Source organism: Anser brachyrhynchus (genome assembly GCF_964034855.1).
Source record: "Anser brachyrhynchus genome assembly, chromosome: 1".
NCBI classification, from domain to species: domain Eukaryota; kingdom Metazoa; phylum Chordata; class Aves; order Anseriformes; family Anatidae; genus Anser; species Anser brachyrhynchus.
The window spans coordinates 8,555,477-8,574,473 of record NC_137694.1 but is presented as its reverse complement, the minus strand read 5'-3'; the positions used below and the strand labels follow the sequence as shown (position 1 = coordinate 8,574,473).

At 35.4% G+C, this 18,997-nt stretch overlaps 1 long non-coding RNA gene across 1 annotated transcript; it reads right to left on the bottom strand.

Annotated features, from left to right (window-relative positions):
- Positions 1-2,784: 2,784 nt before the first annotated feature.
- LOC308194453 lies at positions 2,785-18,286 on the bottom strand. Its single transcript, XR_013950532.1, has 4 exons — positions 16,292-18,286; positions 13,264-13,324; positions 8,636-8,790; positions 2,785-6,884 (listed from the first exon to the last, which is right to left on the bottom strand). It is a non-coding gene; the product is annotated as an uncharacterized lncRNA (long non-coding RNA).
- Positions 18,287-18,997: the final 711 nt, after the last annotated feature.

The window sequence follows — 18,997 nt, the reverse complement described above, 5'->3', positions numbered from 1 at the left end:
ATATTTTCCTCACTTGTTCATGTGTGTTAAGCTCTGTGTAAAAGTTAGAGCAAGGGTGAGAAAGTAATGATTGTTCCTCAGCTGCTTTTAAGCAATGTAACTGCTTAGATTAAATGATTAATAGCAGAATGACTCCTAAATTAAAGAATCATAACTGGATTCCTTTATTGTACAATAAAAAGTGCAAAAAAGAGTCTAGTTTGCCTAATCCTGATTCCCCTGTATGTGTCACCTGTGTTTCACAAAACTGTTCTTCCATCTTTCTGCTTGGGTTTGTGAGGTGGAGTGACCACAGACTCTGCCCTCTTTCTGCAGTGTATGAGTGCACTTCTGCTGGCTGGAACAACAGAGAAACCAGCTTCTCTGCTTAGATACATTTCCTTTCTACTATAGGAAGTGGGGAGCAAAGTACTTGCAACACTGGACCTGCACCTTTGGGGCTGTTGGCAAATGTTATGGAAAAAATGTAAAATTTCATCACGGTCATTGCAGAACCTATTCAGGAAGCATTTTTTTTTCTGGCAGGTATCCTTGTAGCCTAAGTTAATTGTTCTGCATTTCACCTACTTAGCTAAACTGTAATGTACAAGCATAAAAAAAACAAAACTTATGGTTTGCTAAATATGGCAAAAGTCCCATCTATGGTTTTAATTAGTTACAGGAATATATAACTTCAATCTAGGCCTTTCAGATAACATCAGGTGCATCTCAGCGAAATGGAGTTTAAAATTTTCAAACTTTTTTCCATTTATAATTCCTTATGAACAACTCAGTTTTGCCACAGGTTGCTGAAAGTTGTCAAACCATTCTGACACCATGGACATTGTCCCTAGGATGCTCTACCTAAACCCCAAAAGTTGATCCTCTATACCTATTTCAACTGAAGAAACCAAATACTAACATACAGTAACTGTAACTTCTGTATCAAAGAGAATGAGTATAGCAAAAGAAAGCATTTCTAGCAAACAGGTATTTTCACATCTTGAAAAAGCAAAAAGAGATCTAACTTTAAAACATCATCCCAAGGGATGTGATGTATGAGAAATGACTTGAACTATTTAAAACTGTACTGAAAAACTTTGAAGAACTGACTTGAAAGTAATAATAGAAAAGTATCAGGTTCATTCTACTTAGTTTTCAGGCAACCATCTTAGGAGTGTAGTCCTCCTGGGATCTTTATCCAGTCAGGAGCCTTGAGGCAGCTAACTCATGATCTGCATTACCCTTCCAGGCATTTCTGTCTTTTCTCTCTTGAAGAAACCTAGGGTAACAACACACTGCACCAACTGCTACATTTAAGCAGTGAAACCTGGATGCAATGAATCTGACCTTAGGAAACTATAGAAGTCATTTTTGCCTCAGATATAAATCTAGTTTTCGGACTGAGACAGTTAAATATTTGATCTTCAGCACTTCCAAATGGAGAACTAAGCACTATGGCTTGCCAACAACATCTCAGTACATTACAAGATAATAATAAATTTCATGAATACCAGAAAGTCCATTTTTATCAAAAGGTTTCAGGTCAAGATGTGCTATTTCCTTGATTTCTTTCTCTATTTAATTTTCATGGTGTGACAGTAACTAGTTCACAGTTTGCTGATTGATTTCCTAAGAGTGTTAAAGCATGCAGTAAGTAAGACATAGCCATTTCAAAGATCCAGACAGTGGGACAGAGCAGCTCTCTGCCAAGTTGTCCTGGAAAACTACGTGAAATAAGGTTAAATCATCATCATAAGTACAGGGATTTAATAATTTATCTAGGATTTATTAATTTAGCCCTTGGGCTTCAAAAGCTATCTAATAGATAGCTTATTAGAGCTATAATAGCTATTCCAGAACTGTACACAGGAATACTAATAATTTTCTTGATTGCAAAAGAGAATTTCAAGCTAAGTGTATTATTGCATTCCTTTTAGCTATTGAATTTTAGTGGTTATCTGCAGTTTCAACAGAAAAAAAAATGTATATGTATATTTATCTCCTAAAAGATAGAAAAGGTAGTTTAGAAATTTGACTTTTTCAAGCTTCAGTCCCATGTAATCTTGGACTCACTATTTGGGAACTCATTATATTTCAAAAGATTTGTGTATCTAGTCACACAGTGAGATTTCAAAGGCACTTTGTTTAGAAAACCTGTTGATTTCTGGTAAAAATTATAACATTTTTCATGATTCATAGAACCATAGAATCACATAATGGTTTGGACTGGAAGGGACAATAAAGATCATCTAATTACAATCTCCCTGCCATGGGCAAGGATATCACCTGCTAGATCAGGTTGCCCAAAGCCCCATCCAAATTGGCCCTGAAAAATTTGTATTTCAAGGTTTAGAATGATGGACAAAGTTTTCAGAAAAGAAATAAAACCAATTTTTACAAATTTTAATTAGGGACAACAACACTTCAGATGTTTCAATTTTGTTGCCAGGATTTTTTTTTCATTTGTTTTTGAATACGTGTATACAAGGCTATATCTTTGAACAAAGAGATTGGGTAATGGTGAGAAAATAACATAATGCACAAGCTGCTCTTTGATTTTGAGTGGTTCACTCAACAAGCAGTTCAGTTTGTCCTGAATCCAACTTTAACAGCAGCCTGATCAAATTTGCATGTAATCAAGCTGTCCCCTGGGTGTATTACTGACTGCTGAAGGTTTGGTCAGGAAAGCAAACTTCTTACCTTTTTTGTCACCAACATACACTTGGGTATCTATTCGATTGTTTCTTACCAGCATTATGTATAACTTCCACAAAAACATCAGAAAGAATGAAGTAAGAACAGTATTCTTTGCATTTTTTTATTAGGCTTCTGCTTTTCAAAACACATTGAAACTTTGCCAATCAGATGCAAAGCAAACTTTGAGAAATCAAATAATACCTATCACTCTAGTAGCATGGTTTAAATATGTTCTATAGTTCACAGTCTACATCTGTTGGCAAATAGTGAATATGACATATAAATATCCTTTTATAAGAGATAAATCTTTATTTAAAACTTGACTCTCATATATAGAATATTTCAGGAAAGTAAAGTCAATTTAAGTCAATTTGTTAATAGTGATAAGAAGCAGCCTCCATATGTCATTTATTCCTACTTCCATCAAAAAAAAAAAAAAAAAAAGTTGAAAGACCTGAAACATTTTTGGCTTCTAAACAGAAACCATATTGGATATTTCAGCTAATTCCCTTGGGAGAACATGAAAGTCAACCCTGAAACATCAACAGGACGTCTAAGGAAAAGGAATGGTAAGAGAGAAATCATGAAAAGAAATTATGATAGTTGTGGGGATCTTGAAAGTTAGATAAACATTTCATGATACAGCTGGCTTAAAGACATTAGCCTCACTGTTGCCTGTAGCAGTATTAAACTGCAGCCATCCTTTGTACAAATGATATCAGGCTATCTGGTTTACTCTTTCCCAATTAAAAAGTTCATGTTTCTTCTCCACTGAGACTTGGTGTTAATAAGAAAAGGGATATATTGGAAACAGCTTTTGCAGGTAACTTTAAAGTTTTCTTTTGGCTGATAGCATAAGTTCTTTTTCCCAGTTTTTCATCCAACCCCACCCTTCTTTTCAGCTCTTAAATATATATTTCAAGTATTCCTCTACTCATATGTTGTTAGGTTTTCTCCTTTCCCTCTGCCAAACTTCTCTTGACTATTAATATCGAAATTATATTCCAGATTTTCCCTTTTTCAAAACTATATGCTTTCCGGTCAATTAGTCCAAACCATGATCACAGTCCTTCTACTCATCCTTGTGCTTATGTCAGAAAACAGAAACACTCTATTTCTCTGAACTGGAGACTATCTAAGGAGGATACAATCTTAAAGGTAGAGAAATTACTGTATTTGTCATGACATATTTCAACTGTGAAAGAATATCAGGCTTTTTCATGTTTGGCTCAACAATAGAAAAAGTATTAGAATTAAAACAAATGAACAAAAAACATGCACACACACACACAAAATAATAATAATAATAATCCACCTATTATACTGGGCTGATATAATTTTAAAAGGTTATAAATACATAAATAAATAAATTATTATCAGCCCTCAATTGCTGTATCTCCAGATCAATGGAAATTTGGGAGTGTTTGATTTTACTGTCGAACAGAGGAAGCATGAAGTTAGATTGCTTTTTCTGTCGGAAAAGTAAAGGTCATGCAGAAGTGGTTGGAGCTGAATAGGAAACCTGGATAGGAGGAGAAGGAAACTTTCCAGCAGAAGGAAAGGCAGGTCATACCAGACTTGGGAGGAATAATGATCAGCAACAGCTGGCACAAATAGCCTCCTCAATCCAGTGACATTTTGGGATACTTATATACTCAAAATATGTGAATATATATATATATATACATATATATATATATATATGTAACAACAACTGTTCTCTAAAAATCTAAGCTGTCTAGCTAGGTCCTGAACTAGAGGACAAGCCTTAAATTCATTCAGAGTAACTCTGGGGCAAGTGCGACAGGTAAGAAAGATCCCAGATCACTCTATAATTTCAGATGTTCTCTGGAGGAACAGATTTTTGTTTTCCAAAAGGTCTTAGAAGACACATTCTCTAATGCCTGTCGTAAGAATCACAATGATCTAGGAGCATCAGTTCATGCTGGCCCCAAACTGCTACCTCTGACATTTTTTGATTTTTTGTAGCTAGTTGAAATCCAATAGCTTTCAGACATCCAAACCAACCATTTCCCCAAGACCATCATCAGCAATTTATTCCACGCCAGCTGGCAAAGCACAGGCTACGCACCTCAGTCTATCTGTATTTCTCCTTTCTCTTGAGCAACGTTTGTCATGTAATATGGGGAAAACAGACTAGTTTTTATGTCTGGATCCAACTTCATCAAAGTGAACGCAAGAGTTTCCAATGACCTCAGTGGAATTTGAACATGGACCTTTACCTTCCTGTGTCTTTGAAATATGGATGATGAAATCCTTCAGGGCTTTGCCTATCTTTTCTGCCTCTAAGTCTGTACCTTATAAGGTGTTTACAGACAGCCTGGCGACTTGCTGCTTCTCTTTCCACCATTTCGTTGATGTTGTTTTACTAATATACTAAGTCCTTTATGTGGCGGCTTAGCGACCAGAATGTATGAAAAATAGATGTCAAGATGTCAGTCTTGAGCTATACCTGTGTGGAATTTGCACTTTATCTCAACAGCAGAGCATTGCTCCTGTTCATGGAGAAACAGCTGAGTGACCAGGTCTGTACCAGCTACAGACAGACTCTTCACTGAAAAAAATAATAACAATAATAATAATAACAACAACAACAAAAAAAAAAAACAAGAAGAAGAAGAAGAAGAAACACTTATCTTTCATGCTTTTGTTGAAATTATACTGAAAAGCTCCTGGAGTATCTGAGGCTGGCATCCATGGAAACATAATATTTGCAGGCTTGAATCATAAGAAAACTGTAAATGGCTATGTGAATTCAAAACAAATGTTTAATTCCTTCAAGCAGGGAAGTCACAAGAGTTATGATTTAACAGATATGAAACCAATAAAGATGCATGACTATGCATATCCCTAACTTGATATTTCTGGTATTACTCTGAAAAAGACAATGTTGCTTGCCCCATTCCCCTTGCCTCTCCCTACCAAAACATTATAGATATAATACTTCAAATTGTATTAATTCCTTTTTTAATGTCTGTTAAGTGCAACAGGAATAATACTGGAAATTTTGTTCGTTCTTCTGACCCTGTTTCAGGTTTGCATTCCTCTTCTCTCTGCTGAAGTAAATGTATTTGACCCCTATTGTCATTCCGAACTGTTACAATATCTGAGCACTGTTCTGTTACCAAAGATGTCTTAGTCCTAGTCTTAGTCCTAGTCTTAGTCCTAATAGAAAATGTCTTCAGATTATTTAGTGGATCAGGAACCTCCATCATGTATACATTTCTCAAATGTCTTCTGCACTTGATCAGTTGCTTCTTAGCTTTTGATAACATTTCTTTAGGGAATCTCCAACACTTGCTGAGTGGTGACCTGTCACTTTCTTCAGCAGCTGGACTGCATTTTGTGCAATTTGTTTTTTCACTGTGTTTTTATTCCATTCACCCAGTTTGGGGGAAAATGAGAAGAAATAGAGTTTTCTAAAATGTATTAAGTAGTGTGGGTTTCACAATTCCTCACTACACAATGACATCCTTTGGTTTTATTTGGGATCACAGGCTTGCTGAAAAACAGATAAGTCCCTAACTAAAGTCACAAACAGGCGATCCATTCAGTGGAGGCTTAAAGCATTACTGAGGGGCAGTGCCTAACCACTGGTGTTTCCTTAGCATCCAGTAAATGCAAGATGATTGTGCATGATTCATTCTTGTGCCTGAACACTGAACTACACGGTCTTCACTAGTGCACCAAACTATTTCTTTCGTCTCCTATTTTAAACTTTTCGGGGCAAGAGTTCTCTCTATTTAAATTGATTCATTGTAATAAAAATAATAGGCTTCTGTTCTTATTACTGGATATTTTTGTAAGACTAACTCCAGAGCAGTGGTATTACTAGAGTCCCTATGTATGGTTAAAAATAAAAATAATAATGTTTTAATTTAATAGATTGGAAAAAGACCAAGACGTTTTAAAATAGCAGTTCTCCAAATTTTAAATGAATGGGTTGTCAAGTAAAAACAATTTCTATGCATCATCATTTTCTTATCTGCCCTCTTAACTGCAAATATTATTAAAAACAAACAAACAAACAACAACAAACAAAGAAATAGACAAACAAACAAAAAAGCAAACAAAATCTTTAAATACTCTTCTGCTCATGAGATCCAGACCACAGAACAGTGGACTTCGGGCTACAGTTCAGAAAGTGCTACCCATCAGTGTTGGAACTTTTTCAGGAACTGGTTCTGCAAAAATTTTAAGATGTTTATTTATTTTATTTTATTTTATTCTTCTCATACATTTCTTAAACAGTCTTCTTAAACTAATCTTCTTGAAGAAGATTAGTTTGTGAATGAAAGGGAAAAATACTACTGTGAATTTTAGTTACTATCACTGTTATTAATTATTTAGACACTGTTAATAAATGATATTATCTAAAATGTTTTGTGGTTCTAAACTCTGTTACTAAGGTAGTTCATAATCCTCTATCACCACACAAAGAATGAATCTTATCCTTTCTGTTATGTCAAGACATTCCTCATGGAAGTATTTAGATATGTAATTGGCAGAGAGAATAAAAAAATATGCCTAATACTCCTCTGATTTTCCCATCGAATGATCCAAAGACACTACAATTTTTATGTAAAAGTCCCTTTTGTGTGCAAAATTAGGGACTGTGTTGTATCAAAGACGTGTTCATTGCTCTCCAAAAGCAATAAAAGTCCATAATTGTTTAAAAAACAGAAATAAAGCAGAGGCCTTGAAGTGAAATAATTGATATTTTCAGATAGGAGGTATAGTACTGAGGTACTTTAACCTTTGTAAGCTCTGGTGGTGCTTAACACCTTGATTTATTAATCACTTAACCCCTAAAAATCATGATTCCTAAGAAAATAATTTCATGTAGTTTTGCAGGAGCAAATTCAGACTTTGACCATGTGGAAATAATTCCAAGATTTTCTATATATTACGTAACAAAACAACCTAAGTGATCTGAGCCAGTTCTGAAAATGTGACATGCATACATGTATTTCACAGACATTAAATGTTACCTAGGATCTAAATGCCTAAAGGTCTTTTAGAAGTTGTGTAAACATGCATTAACTTCTTTTATTCTTTTTTGTAGGTTCCAATTCTTTCTGAATTTGTGGGTATGGGAATTTACAATAACATATCCCTGTTACGTAAATTCAGTTAAAAATAAAGCAAACTGACTTTCTGTAAACAAATATCAGATTTATTCAGTAAGGTTATTCATTGTAGATCTAGAGAAAGTATTATCTTATCTGAATGACTGTGATTACTTTTGTCCCAAATGTGCCAGGTGGTTTCAAAGAAGATTTACATTTCCCTATAGACTTGATCAAAGTACTGGGGAGAGCAACTCTGAAGAGAAAAGATGACTATGACTTCATATGCATAAAATATATTTTCTATGAAATGTTTCATAGTTTACTGTAACATCAAAATTATTCATCCATGCAAAAAGGATACAATAGTGATACCGTATGTAAGATGTTCTGTATAGCTCTAACAAGGGAAAACTGTTTGAGAGATAAGGATACTATTAGAAAGAATGCAGAAATTACAGTATATCTGTGTTATAGATGTGGAGGGGAAATTGTATAGAAAGAAAGATTCTAATAACTGGACTCAGCTGGACTTCTTTATTCTGGACATTTTGGTGTATATGCCTTAATAGACATATTTCTTGGCTAAATTGTACCTATAACCAGACAATATGAATTCATCCTGCAGTTTGGCCTTTGCATTTGAATTTAGCAGAAGGCCATATAAAATTCATACCAACAAATCAACGCAAGATCAAAATCTCATTTCTCACTTCTCTCAGTGCTATTGTTAGAATCTTAACAAGCAACTGTTTGATATTATTGTTTTGTTTTTACAGATATCTATACTATTTTACTATTTTATAATATGTAGTAAAAGAAATTCCCTACTAGAATTCCAGGTCTTGGGTGTGTCTGGCACTTACTTTATCTTCTCTGAAGGTCTTCTCAAGGGCTGTGTCTGATTGATAGGTTGCCGCCCTTAATGAACTGAACATGAGGCACATCTTCCTCCCTGTGCACATTCTCTTCTTTCAACATATGCTTGCTCTGGGGTAGTTATTTGGCAAGAGTAAAACAGCTGAAATGAAAGAATAACTTGTAAAAATTTTGAAGCCTCAGCTTAACACTTTTTGTTAGCAATAACAGTTGAACATGATAAAAACTGTTTGAACTAAGTGGAACATCAAGTATTTTAGGAAAAAAAATAATCACATGGATGTTGATCCATATTAGCTTTTATACATTGACCAGGTTAATCCAGAGTAAACTAATGAAACTAGTGTGACAGGAATATTTGGGAAAATGTTCTTAATTAAACAAATTTCGTGAAAACAATATAACCAGCAGTGTTATTTTTAAACAGTCGTATTTGCACAAAAGTATTAGCACCACATGCTGTCAAAGAAAATATCTTGGAAGGTAATCAGAGAAAAATAGAATTTAAAAGATATAATTATCTATCTATTAAAATACATATCTGTAGGCCCCAAAATGTAAGTAGAGAGTAGCTAAAGCTGAAGAAAAACAAAACTGAAGTTTTACAGGAATTAAACAGTCAATACATCTGTCTGTCTCTTTAACTCAATCAATATCACAGTCATTTTTCATATATGTCATAACTTTCAAACCTTTTTTAGAGACCCCAAATCTTTGGGTCACTTTCATTTTGGTAACGTCTATCAGATGTGGAGTCTTGAGGGAAAGATAAGGCATAGAACTTATGAGCATATCACATTTATTAGCTAGTGCACGCAGACGTGAGCTAGGACAAATATGTTATTGGGAAAAGCTATGGCTTGCCCTTGGACAGATGAAGATATGAGTAAGATATAGACTAAGATACATTCACAGTACTGGGGTACAGTCACCTGATGAGTGTCTGTAAGCCAGATGTCCATCAGTGAAGTGCAGAAGTATTACATTCTGCTGTTCCTTAAAACAACTGATCCTCAATATTGCTGATTTACTATCCTCTGAATCAACCCTTTTTCTTTCAGATTTTCTTGCTGGTGTTTTTCTTCTGAAATATAAACTATCATTATTAACACAGCAATCTCGCTTCTTTGTTTCCACCTTTTTATTATGCACAATTTATAATCCTATATGCTGTCTCACAGATTAAGAGAAAAAGCTGCTGCTCAGTGCTAGCTGCACCTCCTTCACACAGCTGAGCCTTCCAAAAGGTGATCTGAGCCTTCTCTAGGTGATCCTGATCGGCAGTTTGGTTGGACTTGATGATCTTCTGTGGTCCCTTCCAACCTCGGCCATTCTGTGAAAAGTGGTGCTAGGTCACATTGCTGGTTATGTAAGTCTAATGACACATGGAAGTGGAGAATGTCCATCTGCAGTTGACCAAGATGTTATATTCCCTCTAACACGTTTGTTACCTGTGGGCTTGGTGTCTGAAATTTATATTTAGAGATGAAACCTTATTCCAGCTATGTACATTGACCCCATACTGATCTCCATGAGCAGAGGGTCTGTGCTGGTTTTCAGAGATTATTGATAATCATGATATTGATAATTGGTCATTTTCAGACTTTATTTATAGTCTACCGCAGCAATCACTGCCTGCAGGCATGACCAAGATGCTCATCAGTAGTAAAATATTCCTACATTCAGCTGTCCTTGTTTGCAGATGTGCTGCACGGCTGTTTAGAGCAATGACTCAGTATCTGTCAACTATCAGGACACCGTTATTTTACCCACCAAACTCGAAAGAGAGGCAAAAGTTTTAGGTGCTTCAGCATGAACAGGTGAATCTGTGGTAGTCTTCCTTACAAAAATTGCACTCATGTAGTAAACCAAACTTGTCTTTCCAAGGGGCACTTTGTCAATGGCATGATGACACTAATCTTCTGCTTAGTTCAATGTTTTAAAGTTTAAATTCTTTCCTAAGTACAAAGATTGAAAGACCTAAAGCTAGATCTCATCGTAGATGTGAACTCCTTAGTGTCAGTGAGGGTTTGTACGTTTTATGAAGTTTTGATAAAGTCAGAAAAAGGAAGAGTCTCTGTAGAATGGTCACATCATTGTGAACATTCTGTTGTTGACTTTTTTGTTCCCCCCTGTTTTTTCCATTAGCACTGGAATGCCTCAAAAATGGGAAGGAAAGATCTGCTAACTGTCAACAACTGTTTAAAGACTCCTTCTGCATGGATCATTTGTAGAGCTATTAGAGCAGGTTTTTCATTTAACTCCACATTGAGATGACTGCCTAACATGACTATTAGCTCAGGATTTGCTCGCTTAAGTGTTCACTTTGGATTGCTTAAAAACAATTTACAAAAAATATGACTATATTTGATAGGAAAAACAAAAACAAAACTAAACTAAACTAAAAACTAATTGGAGAATCTCAGAAGGGGAAACAAAAATCACACGAGATTTTTCCTTCAGTACTTCTATAAGATCCTCAAATGAAAGTTGGCCCCAAAAGACAATTTCCTCCTTTGCCGTGGATGTTTTCCATCCACGTTCTAGTTTTCCTTATTAATGTCCTAAAAATCCTACTGTGAAGCATTTGCCCTGTTCTGTCTCCTAGAACTGACAGAAAACTTGCTGTTTTTTTCTTCTTTTTGGCAGGCTCGTTTTCTTTAAAAACCCAACAGGTCACCTAAGGAATTTTAGTTATCCCCTGATAAAATACTTTTTTTTCTTTTTCCTTCAAACTGCACTTGTTCTTTGGTTCAGAACAGTGACTTATCTACGTTGCTATTGACAGTTGTATTTATTAGTTTTGTTTTCTTGGCTGTAAGTCAATTTTGACGGTTACAGTCAGAAACTTATCAGTAATTGATATGATACTACTCTTTTTTTTTTTTTTTTTTTTTGAGCACAGGAGATTAAAAGTTTTTAGAGATGTCTTGACACCTCTACACTCTTTTTTCCAGTATAAATGTAGACATAGTTTGCCACCTTGTGGCAAATGTACTTTTGTAAACTGCAATATTGCCATAAATTGCCATAAAAACTGCATCTATTGCCATAAATCATATCTGACTGTAATTATTGTCTCTAATCTAAGTCTATAGTTGAAGACAATAGTCTTGAAAACATTGACTGTCTTGTTTAGAAACCAAAATACATGAAAAATTTATTTTTCTAAGTAACATCTCAATTTAACTGCTATTTGTAGCCAAGAAAAAACATTTAAGCATTGTTCATGCTAGCCTTGGAAGTAATATAATTTATGCAGACTGTTGACAGCTAACTTACTAAAAGCAAGATCTTTCATGTGTAAAGGTGTAGTCTCATTAAGGGATTTTTTTTTTCTTCCCTGGAGACCAGTGTTTATGGTTAAACTACCACAAAAAACAAGGTATTACAAGTAGCTGATGTTTCAGTTTGTCAGTGAAACCACACGTAAATATTGGAAAATTGGACTGGGTCAACCAGAAATAAAAATATTGCAGAATTATTTTCTGTACTTTACCACACAATTAAATAAAAGCAAGAGCTTGAATAGGCTTACATATATTCATGTATAAAGGTAGAAACAGAGGTCCCAACACCTTTCTACCTAATCTGGAGATATAGCTGCAACTAAAATGTGTGTCTAACACATTAGATGTGTAGAATGTACCTCCTCTGTCTGGGACATTCACTAGTCAAATATTTTATAAGAAGGTTTACAAACAACTGTTTTGGACAAAAATCTGAAATGTGAGTGTCAAAAGATTCATTACCTATTGTGAACTGGGAAAAAAAGGGATCTAAACCCCAGTTCACCATATGCCAGAGACATCCTCTAGAAACTGAATCTACATTGTCCTGCTGATTATTCCACAGAATGTCTCTCCTTCCTCCAAATTTTTGATCTTACTATTATATATTCCTATATTTTCCTCAATCACGCAGTCATTTGAAGAGTTGTAAGTTACCTGAAATACTTTTCTATTGATTAGCTAGTAGAAAGAAGAAAAAACTATTCTTAACTGGGACAGACTGTTTGCAGTTTTGTTTGTTTGTTTGTTTTCTGAAAGTTAACAAACTAAGTTATGGTGTTTGTGGAAATACTAGGATATGCTCAGATTTAGTAACTCATGTTTCAGGCTGTCTTATCCTTAATTTTTTGTCAAATGTAAATTCAACTTTGCCTTTTTTTCTTCTGAAGATATGGCCTAAACATTGCATGCAGAGCATCTTTTCATTTTTTATGTGTTTCACTGCTTTGCTACAGGCTCTGAGGTATAAGGTGGATGTGAAAGAAAAATTCCCATGACTTAGGTGATTAATAATTGTCTATAGGTCTACCAGCCTAGCAGATTAATCGCCTACCACTTTCTACAGGAGAGAGTAACCAACAGTTTTTCACATACAGCTATTCACATGGAAAGAAATGCAATATTTCATTGGAAAGGGTTTTTCTCAGCTGCAAATGTATTTTCATTCAAGTTTTTAATTTTAGACTGTAAAGGGCAGTTGAACAACTGTCCAAAAAATAAAGAGCAATTCATGTAATTACACCAAACTGGCAGACATTTCCCCAACAAATCAGGTGCTTCTGTAGTGTATAACGTACTAGCCCATTTGCGGATGTCATACATACCCATACATGGTTCTCTGGATGACTTTATCTCCATGTAGTAAGAAAAATTTCCATGTATGTTCTGAATTGAAAGATAAAAAAAGAACCCACAGTTATTTCTCCAAGATATAGGTCTCTACAGTCTTACTCTTCTCATAAACTGATCGTTCCTGCCTCCTCATCCTTACGGTTTGAATGTATATACCATTTACAAGGCCTATTTTTTGCTTATAGATTGATAAAATATTAATATATTATTCTGTTTCATCTTGCTTTATGGGCTGGTATTGCTATGCCAAGACTTCTCTTCTGTTTCCTCTTCCTATTCTAGTAGGTTTTCATCCTTTAGAATGCAGATACAAGCCCCCATTTTGGTTCCATCTGAGAAGCAATTAATGCAATTGCAAAATGAGGGGAAACTAGATGGCTTTAGCCAGCTTAATCTTTCACTATCTATATGCCAGACCAGTTTACTAGGTAAGAATACATAAACCTTAAGATTATTTTCACTTTCTGCAGCTATTTTGAAAAACAGAAATAAGAAAAGCACATGGTTAACCCAGAATTGGCCATTTTCTATGTTCAAGATAAGCACTCTACTATTTAACAGTAATAAGACTGAAAATCAGTGTAGAGTGGATTGATTCCTTTCCTCCCTCTATCTACGAATAATCTCTTTCCTTTGTGCCCTTAATGCATAGATCTCATGCAGAAGACAGAAAACTTGAACTTTCTTGTAAAAACACAAGGTTTCAGGCTTAAGAGCTTTCTGATGTCTGAATTAAATGAATTTAGACCATCAGCAGATCAATCATACACTGCTGATCTACTCTGTTCTTCTTTTCTGTAAACATTTAACAGTATTGGTGCACCCAGAAGCACTAAATAATGACTTATTTTTGAGCCTCTAGCATATAAAAAGTCAGCATAACATAAGGATGATGAATATTCTAACACATGGTAGGCTGTAATGACTACCAATATGAACTTTTAATAAAATCAGTAGCAGATCAAACCCAATGAAGAAAAGATGAAAGCTGGAATCTCATGTAAATCTGAGTTCCAGTGCTTTGAATAAAAGGGGAGAAACACCACTAAACACCATGAATCTTCAGTAAAAGTATGGGAGCTATGTAAGTCAAGAATGCAGTAACCAATCCTACATTTTTTCTCCCTAAATTAGTAGCCTTTGGGCTAACATGAAAGATATTCAGCTCTTACTGTGGATAAATTAGTCAGTCACTAGAGGTAACTGCCCAATTAGGAAGAAAGTGCTTTTAAAAGTAGCTGAAGAATGAACAGCTGCAGATAGCGTTACTGTATACCTTAGATGGTACAGCAGATTTGCTCTTCCCTTCATGCTCTAACATAATATGTAAACTACCTTTAAGGGAATGATAGATAATGTAATTAAGTGTTGTGTGAATTTGTATCATTGAGAAGTTTTGCCTCTAAGCAAAACATTTTGGAAATCTCTGAACAACAATGTGTTAATGAATTTAAATTACATTCCTTACCAATTATCTGATAACCAAACCAAATTAACAATGAGTATTCTAGAACTTGTTCAAAGTTCTGACAAAAATATGCTATTTATCAACTGTAAGGATTTGTGTACATAAGCCTCAAAATCTCAAAATCTTTTTCATGAAAATACATTTTTGATTTTCCAAGATGCAGTAGAGACAACAGATGCTGGTGGGAAGAGGTAGATGTTAAGCTGATTTATGAGGCAGCCTCACAGTTTTTTAAAGAGTATTTTTTAATTCAGATAAAAACAAACAAACAAACAAACAAACACATAGTATTGACTGAGACTTTCTCCTAAAGGGCTAGACTCAACTCTTCAATTCATTTTTTTAGACAATCCTTGTCTGCATTCCAGAAATTCCTCTGAATTTTTGCCTTAAGCTAAATGATGAGTATTTGATAACTTTAACTTGATTGAGATTTTTTTTTTTCCTTAGTAACCTTAACCCAAAACTCTCCCAGCTTTTACACATAAAATTTAGCCTGGGATCTAGATAAATGCATGTAGGTGGTCATTCTATCTCTAAAACAAATCAGACCTAAAACCTCAGGCACAAGCACCTTTAGGGACTTTAGATTCATGTTTAAATCCAAATACTGTGGCTTACACTCTCTTCAACAGATAAGCAAACAGTAATCGGAAATCAGAGGTTTCATCTCATGCTGCTTAGAGGGAACCTTTGAAGGACGTAACATCATCTCTTCCTGTGTCAGGGAATAATAGATGTTAAAAACCACCCAACAACTATACTAAGGCATTCACATTTTCTTCTGTATGCTGAGTCCAATTAAGTTTTCATGGGTTCCTGCAGGATTTTGTGGGTTTGCTTATTACGGAATGCCATAATTTTTTTTGAAACCCTTGGAGTTAAATCAACAGTCTCGTGTTTGTAAAGAAAATTGTTTTATCTGACATCTGCATGTGGGGGTTTTAACTTGACTTACTATAGCAACAAGGCTTATGAGGCTTTTTCTGTCAGTGTGCCCATTCATGTGCATTCCTAATTTTGCACTTCCGTTCTCTTCCCAGTGAAACTGATACTTTATTAAAGGAATTCAACAGGGGAGTGGAAGTATCAAAAATAATTAAGCTCCTACCTGTTTTGTGAAAATGGATGACCAGCTACAGGAAGAGAACCTGCACGCTATGCCTAATGGAGGAAAAATGGCGATGTTCAAGTTCATGCCTCTGTCTCATGGGAAGAGGCTTTAACAAGTTCCCAGACAGGAAAGCTTTCAAATGAAGCCTGTGCTTTCTTAGACTCTGAAGTCAGTCAAGCATAAAGCAGAAATATATGGAGCACAAGGTTTCCTTATTTCCTGTGCTTATGGAACTCTTCATTTAAGTAATTAGTCTTCATGACTGTATACAAATAGCTTATATAAAGGGAATGCTTCTGCTATTTTTTTTTTTTCTGAGAGAGAGAGAGAGAGAGAGAGAGAGAGAGAGCAGATGAAACAACAGTTGTGCAAGAGATTTCCCTTTATGAATTAACCTAACAACTGCAGGGTCAATTACCTCTTATCCTCCCATACAGCAACTTGGAACAGCAGCAGTCTGTTGTGTTCTTGCTGCCTGGAAGGCATAAGAATATGTGAAAGGTACATTGTTTTAATTAGCATTCTTGCATGGACTTACACGTAATGTTAGATTTAGTGCATGATGAAGGAGCTTGAAAGCTGTCAGAAGGAAGGCAGCTGGATGAGGTTGTTGTTTTGATCTCTTGTTTACCTTGAATTTTCCAGGAAATGGCCTGACTTCTTTCTAAAGAACATTGCCAGTATGTCTTGTGTCTAAAGTATGGCTCATTGCTTTTCAGTCTCATTTCCTAAAAGTCCTGGCTAAGCAATACACCTCGTTTGCCCTGACATGCAAAAATAACCATGACTATTTCTTAAATTTCTGAAACAAGTTCTATGGGAGACATACTTTCTCAGAAATGCCTGAGCAATAGTTTGGCTCTTCAGCCCTGCTATGATACCACAACATCTCATATTTTGCTCTAGAGGTACATGCAGCAAAATATCTTTTCTGAAGGATTTTTTTGTGGTACTTTTTGTTTTTTTGTTTTTGTTTTTTTTTTTTTTTTTTGCTTTGCAATATTGTCTTTTCAACATGAAGACCAGAAATCTGTGTAAGTTAATTTGAAAGAAGACATAGATTTTTTTTTTCTCAATATATTCACAAGAAATAAAGTCATCTCTGAGATGTGGGTTGCAGTTAACTGACTACAAAGAGATTTTCATATGAATAAACTGGGCGACATCCGTAAAAGAAAGCAACCAAAATATTATCATGCAACTAGTTTGCAATGTGGGTGATTAGAGAGTTACTTTGCCTCAGAGATGCTTCTTCGCTAACAATCTTTCCAACTTTTCTCTCTCATAATCTGACTTTTCTCTTTTCTCTAATATTTGGTAATTTATCAGAGGTTTTGTTTAAAAATAAAAGTGCTTCTATAGGAGAACAAGATATAGCTGAGAATCTATTACTGTTGCAGACACTTCCACCAAAACAATTTGCCTTGTCCTTGAAAGTGGTAGCCTTCTCCTCCTCTTTCTCCTCTTTCACAGTTCTAAGTGATTTACCAGCTCTCTCTTTCTCCTTCCTTGGCACCTACAATTTTGGATTTTAAAGATTCCTAGATTCCTAAAGATTTCTGGGAAGGTGATTCTGTTTGTGAGCATAAATTCTAAAAAGTTATTCTGGAAGGAAAAGCAAGAACAGAATAATCTAGGGGGGGAGAGAGAGGGAGAAAGTGCTCTGTCCCCCAGCATATCTGTAACGTCCCTCTGTTTCTAATCATAACTTTAAGGGTTTCATCCTGGGTTATCTACATAAGTAATCCCCAATGAAAAAAACATTAGCACCTTTCACCGTGATAGCACTTTCCTGAAAGCGTTCCTCCACATTCCTTCACCCACACCTATTAACCAATAAATCTGTCCTTTAAAAAAAAATATTGAAGATTTTCTCCTTTAATGTGTCTTCCCTCCAGTCTAACAACAACAATGAAAAAAAGGACAAAGCTTTCCCTTGTGTGAACAATGGGAGCTATTTTAGAGACCATTAACAAGATTTTTCTGAAAGCATATAGTATTATCCTGCTACTGGTGCTTTTATTCTCATTATCAACAAGACAAATCATTTTGATTCAACTCTGTTTATACATGTGGTTGACCAAGAGAAAATGTTTTTAAAAAGGCTCAATGAGGTGTTATGTAAATGTGGTTTTCAGCTTTAAGTGATTTATTATCTATAAATTGAAAGATTTCATTCCAGAAGGCTCTAGGACACTGCACTCTTCCTCCTCAGTGCAAGCCGTGTTTGAGCTAAGATTACAGCAGGTGAACGTTTTAATGTCTGTTCACCAGACCCTATAAAATAATTACATCCAGGAACCATTTGGTTCTCATTAGATCCAAGACTGAAGGAATAAAAACTTTTGAAGGAAGGAAGCCTCCCTTTCCCAAGCAACACCCCACACCCTCATACAAACATCTTATAGACAAGTTCTTTCTCTCCTCAAAGTATGCTTAGTAGGCACAGAAACCCAACTTCATGGACCTACCACTGTTTTTTAAATCCCCTGATGTTTTCATGTCAAAGGGCATTACTAATTAATGATGTGTCTCAGTCTTCTTCTCACTTACAGTGTTTTTCCTTCTGCTATATTTTATAGCTCTGAATTTTTGTGTGGTTTCAGTTGCCTATTCTTGCTCCCTGTTGTCTCCAACTATTCCTTTGAGCAGTGCTGTGGCTCTCTTGTATGATAGACCAGGGAATCATTGTCACTAGTTTGGGAAGTCATTTCAGTGGAGGCAGAAAGCAAACGCTCTCTTTCACATTTATGATTCTTGCTTTAATCTGTTTGCTACATTTTATGTAGATGAAGATATTCAGAAATTCTTTCTGTCTCGAAATCCCTTATAAATCAGACACAGGAGATTCTGTCTCGATCTTCTCAATAGACCAGGCATCAGATAGTTGGGTTAGAGCTTCACTTTTTTTTCCTCTCAGAATAGGTCTTCTTCCAGTTTAGGGTATTCTGAGATTCTGTGTTTCTGTACGGGACCTGAGGGAATGGCATGAATGTGCAACAGGGGAGGTCCTGGTTGGATATTAAGTAAAGGTTCTTCACCGAGAGGGTGGTTGGACACTGGAACAGGCTCTCCAGGGAAGTGGTCACAGTCCCAACCCTGCCAGAGTTCAAGAAGAGTTTGA